This window comes from Gorilla gorilla, chromosome 13 (genome assembly GCF_029281585.2).
Source record: "Gorilla gorilla gorilla isolate KB3781 chromosome 13, NHGRI_mGorGor1-v2.1_pri, whole genome shotgun sequence".
Lineage (NCBI taxonomy): Eukaryota > Metazoa > Chordata > Mammalia > Primates > Hominidae > Gorilla > Gorilla gorilla.
Genome location: NC_073237.2, coordinates 108797557 through 108810882, shown reverse-complemented (window position 1 = coordinate 108810882; position 13326 = coordinate 108797557). Strand labels below are relative to the sequence as shown.

General features: G+C 39.0%; 1 protein-coding gene across 4 annotated transcripts in view; it reads right to left on the bottom strand.

The window, feature by feature from the left end:
- KIAA1958 (KIAA1958 ortholog) overlaps positions 1–13326 on the bottom strand; it is a 175850-nt gene that overhangs the window by 92719 nt on the left and 69805 nt on the right. Inside the window, exon 1 of one of the 4 annotated variants that reach the window (XM_055350419.2) lies at positions 7633–7806. The exons of the other annotated variants lie outside the window; for them this stretch is intronic. The gene's annotated coding sequence lies outside the window, so the exon portion shown is untranslated. Of the gene's footprint in view, positions 1–7632; positions 7807–13326 lie in introns of those variants that run through there. 4 annotated transcript variants of the gene reach the window in all.

The following is a 13326-nucleotide window of genomic DNA, read 5'->3' as shown; positions in this document are numbered from 1 at the left end:
AAGGGGCTGGAAAGGTTAGTAAGGCTCTGCCAAGAGGGGGGTCCTGGGAGCACTGGTCAGGGAGGCACAGGAATCTTTATTTGTGATTTTGTCGGCCCTGGCTGTCTGCAGCTGTGGGTGACAAGAGGTGCCCCGCTGGTGCTCTGCAGTCAGGCACCATGGTCTAACCACAATGTCAGGTGGTTACACCAAAGTGGACAGACACCTGAGCCATTCCCTGCCCTGACTCCATGGCGCCCTGTCAGGGAGGTTAGGTAAGTTCAAATCCTTTAACATACTATTAAGGTCTCTGTTGATGTGGCCACGGCCACCTCTCAAGCCTCATTTCCTACGACCATGGCCTCTTCCCACACTTCTTGTGGTCCCCTCTTCTCTAAACCCCCTACTGGTGAGAAACTGATTCTTTGGCTTGATATGCTGCCCTTCTCTTTCCTCACCTGGCCAGCCTCTTCAAAACTGAACCCGGGGCTACTTCCTATTGGCATCTTTCCAGACCTCCTTTCTGCCTCAGAGATTTATTTAGCTTCCCTTCACCCATGCCTGTATCATCTCAAGGGATTTGCCTTTGCTGTACTGTTATCATTGATTTGCTTGTCTGTCTCTCAGACCTAAGAATTTCCTGAAGGCAGAAACTATGACTTAATTATTGACTCGTCAGTGAGGACCTACTTGAGGATATGGAAATTCAAAAGGCATGGTCCTGTTCTTGGGACATTATAACCTATTGTCTAGTATGCAGTCGTTGTCGAATAAATGAATGAAGAATGAATGAATGTTTACATACTGCCAGCACCATCAACACTTACAAAGTGAACGTATAAGACTCTCTCAAGTCAGACACATAAATTTTCCTCAGATCACTTTTATTGTAATCATTCAAGGGATTAGACAGTTTTCTCCCGGATAGTGTAACCCAAACCCAGCCACCCTGTATACGCAGAAGAGTGACAGATGAGCTCCCAGAGTTCATGAAGCAGCCATGTAAACAGAAAGAACATTGACTGGCGTGGGAGTCAGGAACCTGAAATCCCAAGCCTGGAACTGCTCCTGTGGTCTCAGACAAGGCACTAATTATCTCTAAGCCTAAAATGCCAGGACTACATGATCTTACATTTCCTTCATACTCTAGAAATTTAGACTTATTTATGTTCCTTTCATATAACTTTGGTTAAAGTAGAAATGTTAAAAAAAAGAAAAAAAAAGACATAGATTGGTTTGTGTGTTTGTTCTGAACTTTTTTTTTTTTTTTATTTTTTTATTTTTATTTTTTGTTTTTATTTATTTTTTTATTTTTTATTTTTTAACCTAGGGGTGTCCCTAGGTTGCCCAAGCTGGTCTTGAACTGGGCTCAAGCAATTCTCCTGTCTCAGCCTCCCAAAGCTCAGGGATTACAGGCATGAGCTACTGCATCCCAGTCTGTTTTGAACTTAACATAGCTATTAATATTTAATTGGTGTGGCAGAGACTGCTATTTTGCCTACCCAGTGTCCATTCTCTCTTACTCCTCACAGAGAGTCCAAATTTGTTAAGGCAGCAATGTGCTCACTAAAATATTTTTCCCAGCTTCCCCTGGAGCAAGGGTGGCCCTATGACACAGTCATGGCCAAGGACACGTAAATGGAAGGGGTTCGGATCATAATCCTGAAAGACAAAATTCTGAACGCCATAGTTCCAAATGTTGAAATCCCGAAAGATCAAAATCCCTAAAGTCTAACATCCCCAAAATCACAATCATAGGATAGTTACATCATGTTAGGTGGAACTATTACCTTGTTATTGTCTTTATTTGGAAATTAAGTATGGTTTAAGGAAATGCATATAAACTGACATGGGGTGAACTTGTGGACTTAAATTCAGGTGTCAATTTGACTGGATTAAGGAAGACTTAGAAACCTAGTAAAGCATGATTTGGGGGTGTGTCTGTAAGGGTGTTTCCAGGAGAGATTAGTGTGTGAGTCTGAGTGGATTACGTGAAGATCTCGCCTGACTGTTGGCGGGCACCATCTAATCAGCTGGGGCCCCAGACAGAACAAATACAGAAGGTGAATTGTTCTCTGAGAGCTAGCACAGGCTTCTCTTTCGCTGCCTTGGACATCAGAACTGGAGGCCTCCAGCCTTTGGACTCTGGGACTTACGCCAGCAGTTCCCAGGTCCCGGCCTTTCAGCCTCAGGCTGAGAGTCACATCATTAGCTTCCCTGGTTCTGAGGCCTTTGGATTTGGACTGAACCACTATACCAGCATCCCAGGGTTTCCAGCTAGCAGACAGCCTGTTGTAAGACTTCTCAGCCACATAATCGCATGAGCCAATTCCCCTAATAAATCCCCTCTCATGTATATATGCATATTCTATTAGTTCTGTCTCTCTGGAGAATCTTGACTAACACAGATTTGGTACTGGCAAAGCCAAGTATCATTCCTTCTTACTGTATTCCTTACAACACAACAGAAGAGACTACGAAATGTTCCCTTGCAAAAGGGCTGTGATAAGTTAAATATACAAGGTTACTAAATGGTGAAAGATAAAAGTTTAAAAGCTAATTATTATTGGTGCTGCACAAGCAGAAAATTGTTTAACTGCAGCAGACAAGCAACAAGCAGACTTTCAGATGGATAGCATATACTTACAAAATCTGTAGACCACAACCACCCTCCAAATACAAGTGCAGCAAGTGTTTCAAAGATCACAGAAGTGAAAACACAGGCCAAAAGTGCAAGAAATCTCCCCGGCCAAATTATTCAATCATGTAAGACTTCTGCCCCTTCACGTATAGCACCATGCTTCCATTCAAAAAACGCCCTCCAGCAGAAAATAAAAAGAATTCAACAAGCTCAGTGACCTTCTGAACCAAAGATACTTGTTGATACTGAGGTTCTTCAATGTTAAAAAACAAACAAACAAAAAACATTAAACGGTGAACTATTCTTGATTAGTGATTTGACTGTCAAAGACAGATTTCTTATATTTACCACTAAATCTAACACAGAAGAACTAGCACATGCTTCACGTTAGCTAATAAATTGCACTTTCAAAATCATTCCCACTGTTTATCAACTATATACAATTCATGTCCCTATTAGATCTGAAAATTCTAGAACTTATCCACTCAATTATGTATTAATGACAAGAAAAAGTAAAGCACTTAATAAATGCTTATTTGGGCCAGGTGCAGTGGCTCACACCTGTAATTCCAGCACTTTGAGGAGCCGAAGTGGGTGGATCACTTGAGGTCACGAATTTGAGACCAGCCTGGCCAATGTGGTGAAATCCTGTTTCTACTAAAAATACAAAAAAAATTAGTCAGGCACGGAGGCGCACACCTGTGATCCCAGCTACTCGGGAGGCTGAGGCGGGAAAACCATTTGAACCCGGGAGGCGGAGGTTGCAGTGAGCTAAGATCATGCCATTGCACACCAGCCTGGGCGACAAGAGCAAAACTCGTCTCAAAAAAAAAAAAAAAAAAAAAAAGAATTCTAAAAGGAATTTCAAAGTGTTACCAATAAAGTTTGTTTCCCATTCAGCCTAATGCATTTGGCAGGAAATTCAGATGAGCGGATTGGCTACAATGATATGGCAATGATACAAACCTCAGTTAAAAGCGTCATTTGCCTGCACTGGCATTCCTTTCAGCAAGATGACATTCCAGAAGCTTTTAATGAATTAAAGCCATATTGCCTGAAGAAGCCAGCAAAGTACTGACTAGTTCAAAAATAATTATGTGCACAATAGGATAAGAAGACACTTAATGCAATGGTGTTGCTGTTTCATCACCAGTATTGCTTCTGCCAAATTTGTGGTCTCTGTATGAGTACATGTAGAATGAATTTCCACCTACTCACAATACAGAAGCATGGCACAGAAAACGGGGAAATTTAATAGGCAATGCTCATGTTGTTGTATAAGGAATCATACAAGAATTTCAAAAAGAACAGTACCACATATAGAAGGAATGTGAACATATTCTCCAACGAGAGCCATGTCCGAAAAGACAAAAAGCAGCTATTCATCAAGATGCAACACTTCAAAATACAGTTAATGATCATGAAAGTCGGCCAGTTCTTACAGACTACCTCCATGCAACTGCCATAATATATCCCTGTAACACACATTGTCATATGTCATTTTTTTCTTTTTTTTTTTTTTTTTTAGTTTTCCTATTCTTAAATTGGCAGCTCTATTTTTTTTTTTTTTTTTTTTTGAGACAAGGTCTTGCTGTGTTGCCCAGGCTGGAGTGCAGTGGTGAGATCACAGCTCACTGTAACCTCTGCCCCCTGGGCTCCGGTAACCCTCCCACCTCAGCCTCCCTAGCAGCTGGGACCACAGGTGCGCACCACCACACCTGGCTAATTTTTGTATTAAATTTTTTGTTTGTAGAGATGGGGTTTTGCCATGTTGTCCAGGCTGGTCCTGAAGTCCTGAGCTCAAGCGATCTACCTCAGCCTCCCAAAGTGCTGGGATTTCAGGCTTGAGCCACCATGCTGGGCCAAGCACTATTTATCTTACAATGTGCTATGCTATGTATTTCATCTTATCATTTCCAAAACTGGAGGTATAAACATCGGGAAGACTTACAGAGTTCTAATTTATTTTATGTACTTTTTGCAAATTTGACTCCAAAAAGGTACATTACCACAATGTTGACTGTGTGTAAGCACTGTCTGTGTACATAAAAGCACTGACATGTCCTTAATAAATGAAGAGATATCCTTTTCATACATCTGCATTTGTGAAAAATAAAATTTCTCAAGATCTTAGTAGCTCTTTGGACTGCATATGCAGTGATGACCCGTCACGGTTTTGATGGATGTCATCAAAAGACTGAGGTTGTCTGTCACAGTATTTCAGATGACCTCAGTTGTAAAAGCTATTTCTTCCTGAATATGGTTCATCTGCTCATAACTGTTATACCCATGAAACTGTCATTAATATACCTGAGTGTTTCCGTTTGCAAAAATTTGTATGCTAATATTGCCTATTTTATTTTATAAAGTGACCTATGAAGTGTTCTGCTGTGTTTTTATGTTTGTCAAATAAAAATAAAAATTTTTAAAAATGTAAAATAAGTATCCTTTAAATTTTTTCCAGAATTGTATTTTCGGGATTTTTTTTTTTTTTTTTTTTTGAGATGGATTCTCGCTCTGTCGCCCAGGCTGGATTGTACAGCGGCACAATCTCGGCTCACTGCAACCTCTGCCTCACAGGTTCACGCCATTCTCCTGCCTCAGCCTCCCAAGTAGCTAGGACTACAGGCACCTGCCATCATGCCCGGCTAACTTTTTGTATTTTCAGTAGTGATGGGGTTTCACCATGTTAGCCAGGATGGTCTCAATCTCCTGACCTCGTGATCCACCCACCTCGGCCTCCCAAAGTGCTGGGATTACAGGTGTGAGCCACCATACCCGGCCTGTATTTTCGGGATTTTGATCTTTCAGGATTGATTTTCAGGATTTTAGACTTTAGGGATTTTTATTCGGGAGTATGGTGCTCGTGGTTGTTTCTTTCCGGATTATGATCAGCTCCTAAATGGAAGTCACTGGGTGGGGTTTTGGGAAAGCTCTTGAAACACAGATTCGTCTGGTTTTTACCTTTTCCCCTTAGTTCTTTCCCTTTCTTTCCAAGTGGAAAAAGATAGGATGACTGGAACTACAGAGGCCTCCTGGGAGCATAAAGAAGAACTTAAGAATGGCAGAGAACATCAGGAAGGAGCTTGGTTCCCTGGTGACGCCCTTGAGCCACGACATCAGCTCTGAACTGCCTGCTTCAGGGATCCTTATTATTTATAAGGGAAAGATATACTCTTGATCTTGTTTAAGCCACTGTTGTTGGAGTTTTTTCTTATTTTTGTTTGTTTTGTTTTGTTTCACCCTGTCTTAGGGAGCTGGGGAGTTGTTATATATAGCTGAACTCAATTACTAATTAATACACACAAAATAATACATTCCTCCCTGGTTTTTGACACCTTAGAGTATAATCCTTCACTTACTCTGCACCATACTCCAGTATAACTGTTACTCAGATTAGAGATTCCACAAATAAATTCTTGGAAGGTCCTTAATTCTATGTCATAATGTTTTTACCACTTTTCATTTTTATCATAATAAAAAAATTAATAAGAGCATATTATTAATCATCGAAATAATCATATATCCATGTACTGCCATGTAATTTAAACACCCCTTTGCCTCACATTAGGGCCCATAATCACCTTAAGTGACATCACTCAACTTCCAATTTGTTAGAAAACCTGTTCATGCTGTATTCATCTTAGCGCATATAAATAAAACATTTCTCTTTTGCACTAATAATTTTAAAACAAAAGTCCTCCTGATTTGACATCATAAAAATAACATAATGTGATGGTGGAGTAATATACTACTTTTAAGTGTTGTAGGGCAATGAGAAAAGAAAAGGAGTTGAAATAAATACTACATGTTCACAGAAAATCACATACATTACAGCACAGTATTTTTTTGAGGCAGGGTCTTGCTCTGCTGCCCAGGCTGAAATGCAGTTCACTGTGTTCTTGAACACCCAGGCTCAAGCAATTATCCTGCCTTAGCCTCCAGAGTAGCTGGGACTACAGGCATGAATTTATGGCACAATATTTGGATGAAGATGTTGGAACAGTTTAAAAATGTAAAAATGTGGCAGAATCAAGGTACCAAATTGTAAAGGCGGGGAGAACTCTAAAGAACCTATTAACCAGGTAGAAGCTACTATACAATAGTAAAATAGTACCTTTGCTGAAGGCCCTCATAGCTATAATAACAAAATGCTAAAGTGAAAATAAAAGACCAGGTGGATAAAATTATAAATTTTATTAAAGATTATACATTTAATTTTATTAATATTCACTAATCTTTAGAATCAAAAGATAGGCTAGGCACGGTGGCTCATGCCTGTAATCCCAGCACTTTGGGAGGCCAAGACGGGCAGATCACGAGGTCAGGAGATCAAGACCATCCTGGCTAACATGGTGAAACCCTGTCTCTACTAAAAATACAAAAAATTAGCTGGGCATGGTTGCGGGCACCTGTAGTCCCAACTACTGGGGAGGCTGAGGCAGGAGAATAATGTGAACCCGGAGGCGGAGCTTGCAGTGAGCTGTGATTGCGCCACTGCACTCCAGCCTGGGCGACAGAGCGAGACTCCGTCTCAAATAAATAAATAAATAATCAAAAGGTAGTAAACATTAAGTTGCTTTTATTATATTCTTAAATCCATCGCCAATCTCATGGAGAGGCTCTTAAACTTTGAGTACCATAAAATGAAAATATTTTTCCAGAATTACTATCAATATATTTCAACCTGGCAACCATGTTGACTAGTAGTTTTGAGAGAATAATTAGCTGATATATTAAGGCAATTAAATATATTGAGTCAAAAGAATAGTTATCACTCTACTTCAATATATTGTAAGTTTCATACAAATTGAAATCAACAATAAGACAATCAAGGTATTTTTTAAATTCTGAGAATAAAGTTTTTAAAATCTACTGATTGCCATCAGCAGTCAATGATAATCTCTATGCTGAAAAACAATGCTGCTTCTACATTTTCAAGAATTAAAAAAATAACTTCAGGTGGCACTTCTCCATATCTGACATGGGCAATGATTGGATAAGATACTTACAGAGTTATCAAGTGACACTTGATTAAAAACTGAAATTCAGGCCAGGTGCAGTGGCTCATGCCTGTAATCCCAGCACTTTGGGAGGCCAAAGAAGGAGGATTGTTTGAGCCCAGGGTTTGAGACCAGCCTAGGCAAGGTGGTAACACACCGTTTCTACAAAAACAAAAAACAAAAAACCCTGAAATTCAAGGAGTTCTAGCTGGTGGAGTTTAGTTTAAGTATAATACACTATGTTAGCAATGCTATGAACTTAGGCAAGTAGACAATCTATGTATTAGCATTTATATTATGAAAGCCAAAATCAGAAGCACATTAAATATCGAATCAGACTTTCTACCATTAAACCCAAAATTAATCATTAGGTTTCAGTAGAACAATAATACAACAATAATTGCAACTAAAGTTAATATTTTTTAGACAATTCTTATTTGCCAAGCACTGTTATGACATATCACACCAAGAATCCTAATTATTATCAATAATTCTAATTTGACTAAATTAATTATCCTCATTTTAGAAATAAATAAGTCACTTGCACAAAGTAAATGGCAGAGCCAATATCTGAACTTAAGTCTTACTCTAGAGCCCATGCTCTTATTTATATTACATGGCCACTGGTATTACAATAGTAGGAAGATACTGTCTCAATTCTGGTTCCCTATAAATTAATGTTGTTAATTTGATCTTATCTGGTTTGATAGATTTAAGTTGAATTTGTAAGTACATTTTGATTTATAGCTGTATCAGAACTATAAATTTTATGTTTACATACATTTAAGTAGCATTATAATAAAAACTATTTAAGCCAGCACTAGTCACAAAGGTCCATGAAAATACTTTTTCTTTCAAAAGTTTGAGAAAAATTTCTTTACAGAAAAAATAGGTATGAAAGGATTATGTCACTTTTTCAAAAGATGACAAAACTAATTAATAACGAAATAACAGTGAGTCCCTAGTTAGCTTCCACCTGACTTCAGTCACAACAATCTACCCAAAAATCCTTGTAGTCTCTCTATTTACAAGGTTCTGAACCTTTTAGAGTTTGTTGTTGCTGTGTTTTAATGCCACTAGATCTCTACTGCTGATGCATGACAAAACTGACGCAAAAAGAAACAGAAAACCTAAGTAACTATATGCCTACAAAAGAAATTGACTTAAAAAACCTTCTCCAAAAAGAAGGCTCAGGTGGTTTCACTGGTAAATTCTATCAAATATTCAAGGAAGAAGTAACACAAAAATTATGCAAATATTTTCAAAAATATAGGGGGAAGAGAAAGCACTTCCTTCAACTTGTTTGAGGATGCCAGCATAACTTTTAAAACCAAAACCTGACAAAGCCAATATAACAAAGACAATTATAGATCAATATTCCTCATGAGTATTGATGTAAAAATCCTTTACAAAACGTGAGCAAATGTAATTCAACATAGTAGCAGTCTACAGGAGAAAAACCACTCAATTATTTCAATAGATGCAGAAAAAAGCATTTGACAAAATTCAGTACCCCTTTATGATAAAAACTCTTAGCAAACTAATAACGGTAGGGAATTCCCTCAAACTGATAAAGAGCATCTGTACAAAATCTACAGCTAATATATTTAATGTAAAAGACAATTATTTCCTTTTAAGATTAGGAATAAGGCAAAAATGCCCACCTGTATCACTCTTATTCAACATTGTACTAGAGGTCCTAGCACTGAAATAATATAGTCGGGGGTGAGGAGGGAGGAGAAAAGGCAGAAAAATTGGAACAAAAGAAGTAAAACTGATCCTATAATATATGTAAATAACATGGCTGTTTATGCAGAAATCACCGAGAATTCACAAAGCACTGCCAGAACTCATAATTGAATTTAGCAAAGTAAAGGATACAAGATTAAGAGCTCAATTATTTTCTACATACTAGCAGTAAAATATTTAAAAATTACATTTAAAGAAATTCTACTTATAGTAGTGCCAAAATATATGCCAAGGAATAATTCTTACAAAAGATGCCCAAGACTTCTATACTAAAAACAACAAAACAATGCTGACAGAAATTAAACATGACCTAAATAAACAGAAAGATATACCGTATTAGTGGATTGGAAGAGTCAAAATCATTAGGTTTGCAATTATTCCCAAATTTATCTATAGGTTTGATGCAATTCCAATCATGAAGGTCTTGCAAGTCACGTTAAAGATTTCAGACTTTATTATAGAGATAAGAAAATATTACAGGCTCACACCTATAATCCCAATACTTTGGGAGGCCAAGGTGGGAGGATCACTTGAGCCCAGGAGTTCAAGACCAGCCTGGGCAACACCGTGAAAATTTGTCTCAATTAAAAAAAATTTATATATATATATATAGAGAGAGAGAGAGAGAGAGAGAGAGAGACAGAGAGAGAGAGAGAAAGAGAGAGAGAGAGACAGAAAGTTAAGATGAAAGGGAATTAAATGTTTGAGCTTAAACTGTGATTTAAAACACATTCATAAAGGTTAGGTGGCAAGGTGGGAGGACTGCCTGAGCCCAGGAGTTTGAGAACAGCCTAGATGACATAGCAAGACTCCATCTCCACAAAAAGGAAAAAAAAAAAAAATCCTGACATAACTTCTACTTCCCCTAAAACAAAAACAAAAAAGAAGGAAAAGACATACAATCAATTTTGACAGATGTCAACAGTATGTTTCAGATTACCTATAAACCTTGTTCACAGAAGAATGAATACAGAAGGAAGTCAGACCATTCAAGTACAAAGCAGAGAATCAGCAACATTCTCCACTGACCAACGCAGATAAAAGCTTCTGGGTCTCTTCAAAGGGCCTCGGTGGCAGAAGTTCCAAGTATTCTGAATAGGTGAGGATCACATTAGGCTTTCTAGAATCTCAATTGCCCTGCCCTAAACCCAAACTGATATGCATAAAACTTAAGAAGTTCTGCCCACAGGCTCTTCTGGGTGTGTGTGAGATACAACTCATGTGAGCTGGGACAGTGCAGGGGTGAAGAGCCTGGACTCCACTGCCAGATGGCCTGGGTTTAAATCCTAGTTCTGGCCACTTGCTAGCTATGTGACCTTGGGCAAGTTATTTTACCTCTCGGTCCCTTAGTTTCCTTATCTGTAAAATGATAAGAATACTGACTTCACAGTGTTATTATGAGAATTAAATGAATTTATATCTATAAAATGTGAAAAAAATAATCACTTCATAATTGCTCACCTGAAATTAGGGGCTTTCCCCCATTTTGGTGGTCTACCATGTAACTACAGAGAATAATACATAATATAGTGCAATACACTCACGAAGTGAGGCCCAGACAGCGAACATATACAATACAGCACAGTGCACTCAGGCACAAATGAGGTTCTCATTTAACATTCTGACTTCTTAGACTCAAGTCACTCCTAAATTTAAAGCAACATTATAAAACAAGGCTCATTTACCCAGACATCTCCGTCTCTGGGAGCCATGCAAATAGGCCCTTAGACCAACTATATGATCTATTCTGCAGCTCTCTGAACCATCAATCCATCAATCCCAGAGTTTGTTTGTTTGTTTGTTTGTTTGTTTGAGACAGAGTCTCACTCTATTGCCCAGGCTGCAGTGCAATGGCACGATCTCGGCTCACTGCAGCCTCTGCATGCTGGGTTCAAGTGATTCTCCTGCCTCAGCCTTCTGAGTAACTGGGGTTACAGGTGCCCACCACCATGCCTGGCTAATTTTTGTATTTTTAGTAGAGACAGGGTTCCACTATGTTGGCCAGGCTGGTCTCAAATTCCTGACCTCAGGTGATATGCCCGCCTCAGCCTCCCAGAGTGCTGGGATTACAGGCGTGAGCCACTGCACCCAGCCCGAGTTTCTTTTAAGAGAAATCATATGGGCTTTTCAGTAGCATTTCTATTCAATAAATATTGTATGACAGTGGGCCACTAGGCACTGGGGATACTGCCATTAATAAGACAGTCATGAACTGTGCTCACATGGAACTCATGGTGGCAAGGCAGGAAGAAACAAAGAACTAATGATACAAGAAATAATTTTGCTGCAGTTCTCTTAAGAATTTTGCAAAGACAGGCCAGGCGGGGTGGCTCACGCCTGTAATCCCAGCACTTTGGGAGGCCGAGGCAGGCAGATCACGAGGTCAGGAGACTGAGACCATCCTGGCTAACACGGTGAAACCCCGTCTCTACTAAAAATACAAAAAATTAGCCGGGTGTGGTGGTGGGTGCCTGTAGTCCCAGCTACTCGGGAGGCTGAGGCAGGAGAATGGCGTCAACCTGGGAGGCGGAGCTTGCAGTGAGCCAAGATCACACCACTGCACTCCAGCCTGGGCAACAGAGCAAGATTCCATCTCAAAAAAAAAAAAAAAATTTGCAAAGACAATACACTGAGTGCTAAGGGAGCATAAAACCATAAAAACCTGTTCCATTTTCAGTGTAAGCTTCTCTGAGAAAGTGGTATTTAAGTTAATTGCTGAAGAATTAGCAAGAATTCACAGATGAAGAAGGGAGGGGACAGACAGAGAGAAAAGGTTTTTTCAGTCAGAAGGAAAAGCACAACCGAAAGTCCTAAGAAAGATTCTGGAAGTCTTCCATGATACCTATCAAAAGTTATCCACCCTTAGCAACTACCTTGCAATATTCTAGCATCCCACAGACTCAGGATAATAGATGCCATGATCTAAAGTAATTCTTACCCTAACCACTTCTACCATACTTCACCTACCCATCTCCTAACAAATGCTGCTCACCAGCTCTTTGACAAACTGATCCAGTTTAAGTCCTAACTTGAAATACAGTTATGTGACGCAAACTAGTTATACCTTTGCCAACAAAATTTTTAAAATAATTTGTAATATAATTTCTACGGTCGTGGAAAACAAACACCTTGATCTTAGGTCAATAATTTGATACTGATACTATATAAAAAATGCAAGGCCAGGTGTGGTGGCTCATGCCTGTCATCTCAGCACTTTGGGAGGCCAATGCTATAGGATCACTTGAGGCCAGGAGTTTGAGACCTGCTGGAGACCCTTTCTCTATAAAACATTTAAAAAATTAGCCAGAGGCAGTGGCACGAACCTGTAGTCCTAGCTACTCGAGAGGCTGAGGGAGGACGACTGCTTATGCCTAGGAGTTTGAGGTTACAGTGCACTATGATCATACCACTGCACTCCACCCTGGATGACGCAGCAAGACCCTATCTCTTCCAAAAAAAAAAAAAAGAAAAGAAAAGAAAAGAAAAGCAGCTTCAAAAATATCAGTGCAGGCCAGGCCAAGGCAGAAGGATTGCTTCAGGCCTAGAGTTCAAGACCAGCCTAGGCAACATAGTAAGACACTGTCTCAAAAAAAAAATCAGTGCAGCTACCTAAAATACTTATAAATACCTCAAAATTCTTAAGAACGTTCCCAATTATTCATGTTTTTTAATTTCTATAATTTATACTAAGTAGGTTTTTAGTATACACTATCAGAAAAGGATTAAAATGAATTGCAATGGCATTCCACTCACTAAAATTGTTCCCCATGTGATGACTAGCAATATTATTCCATCACATTTTAAAGTGGTTTTCTCATCAATGGGCGAGATTTGACATGATTCATACTTTACAGCCCACTCAAAGAAGTATAGTAAATAGAAAATCTGAAAATTCTGTCTCAGAGTGAGTGATGTTTAACATTTTTAATTGCCTTTAACATAGCCTCATTCTCC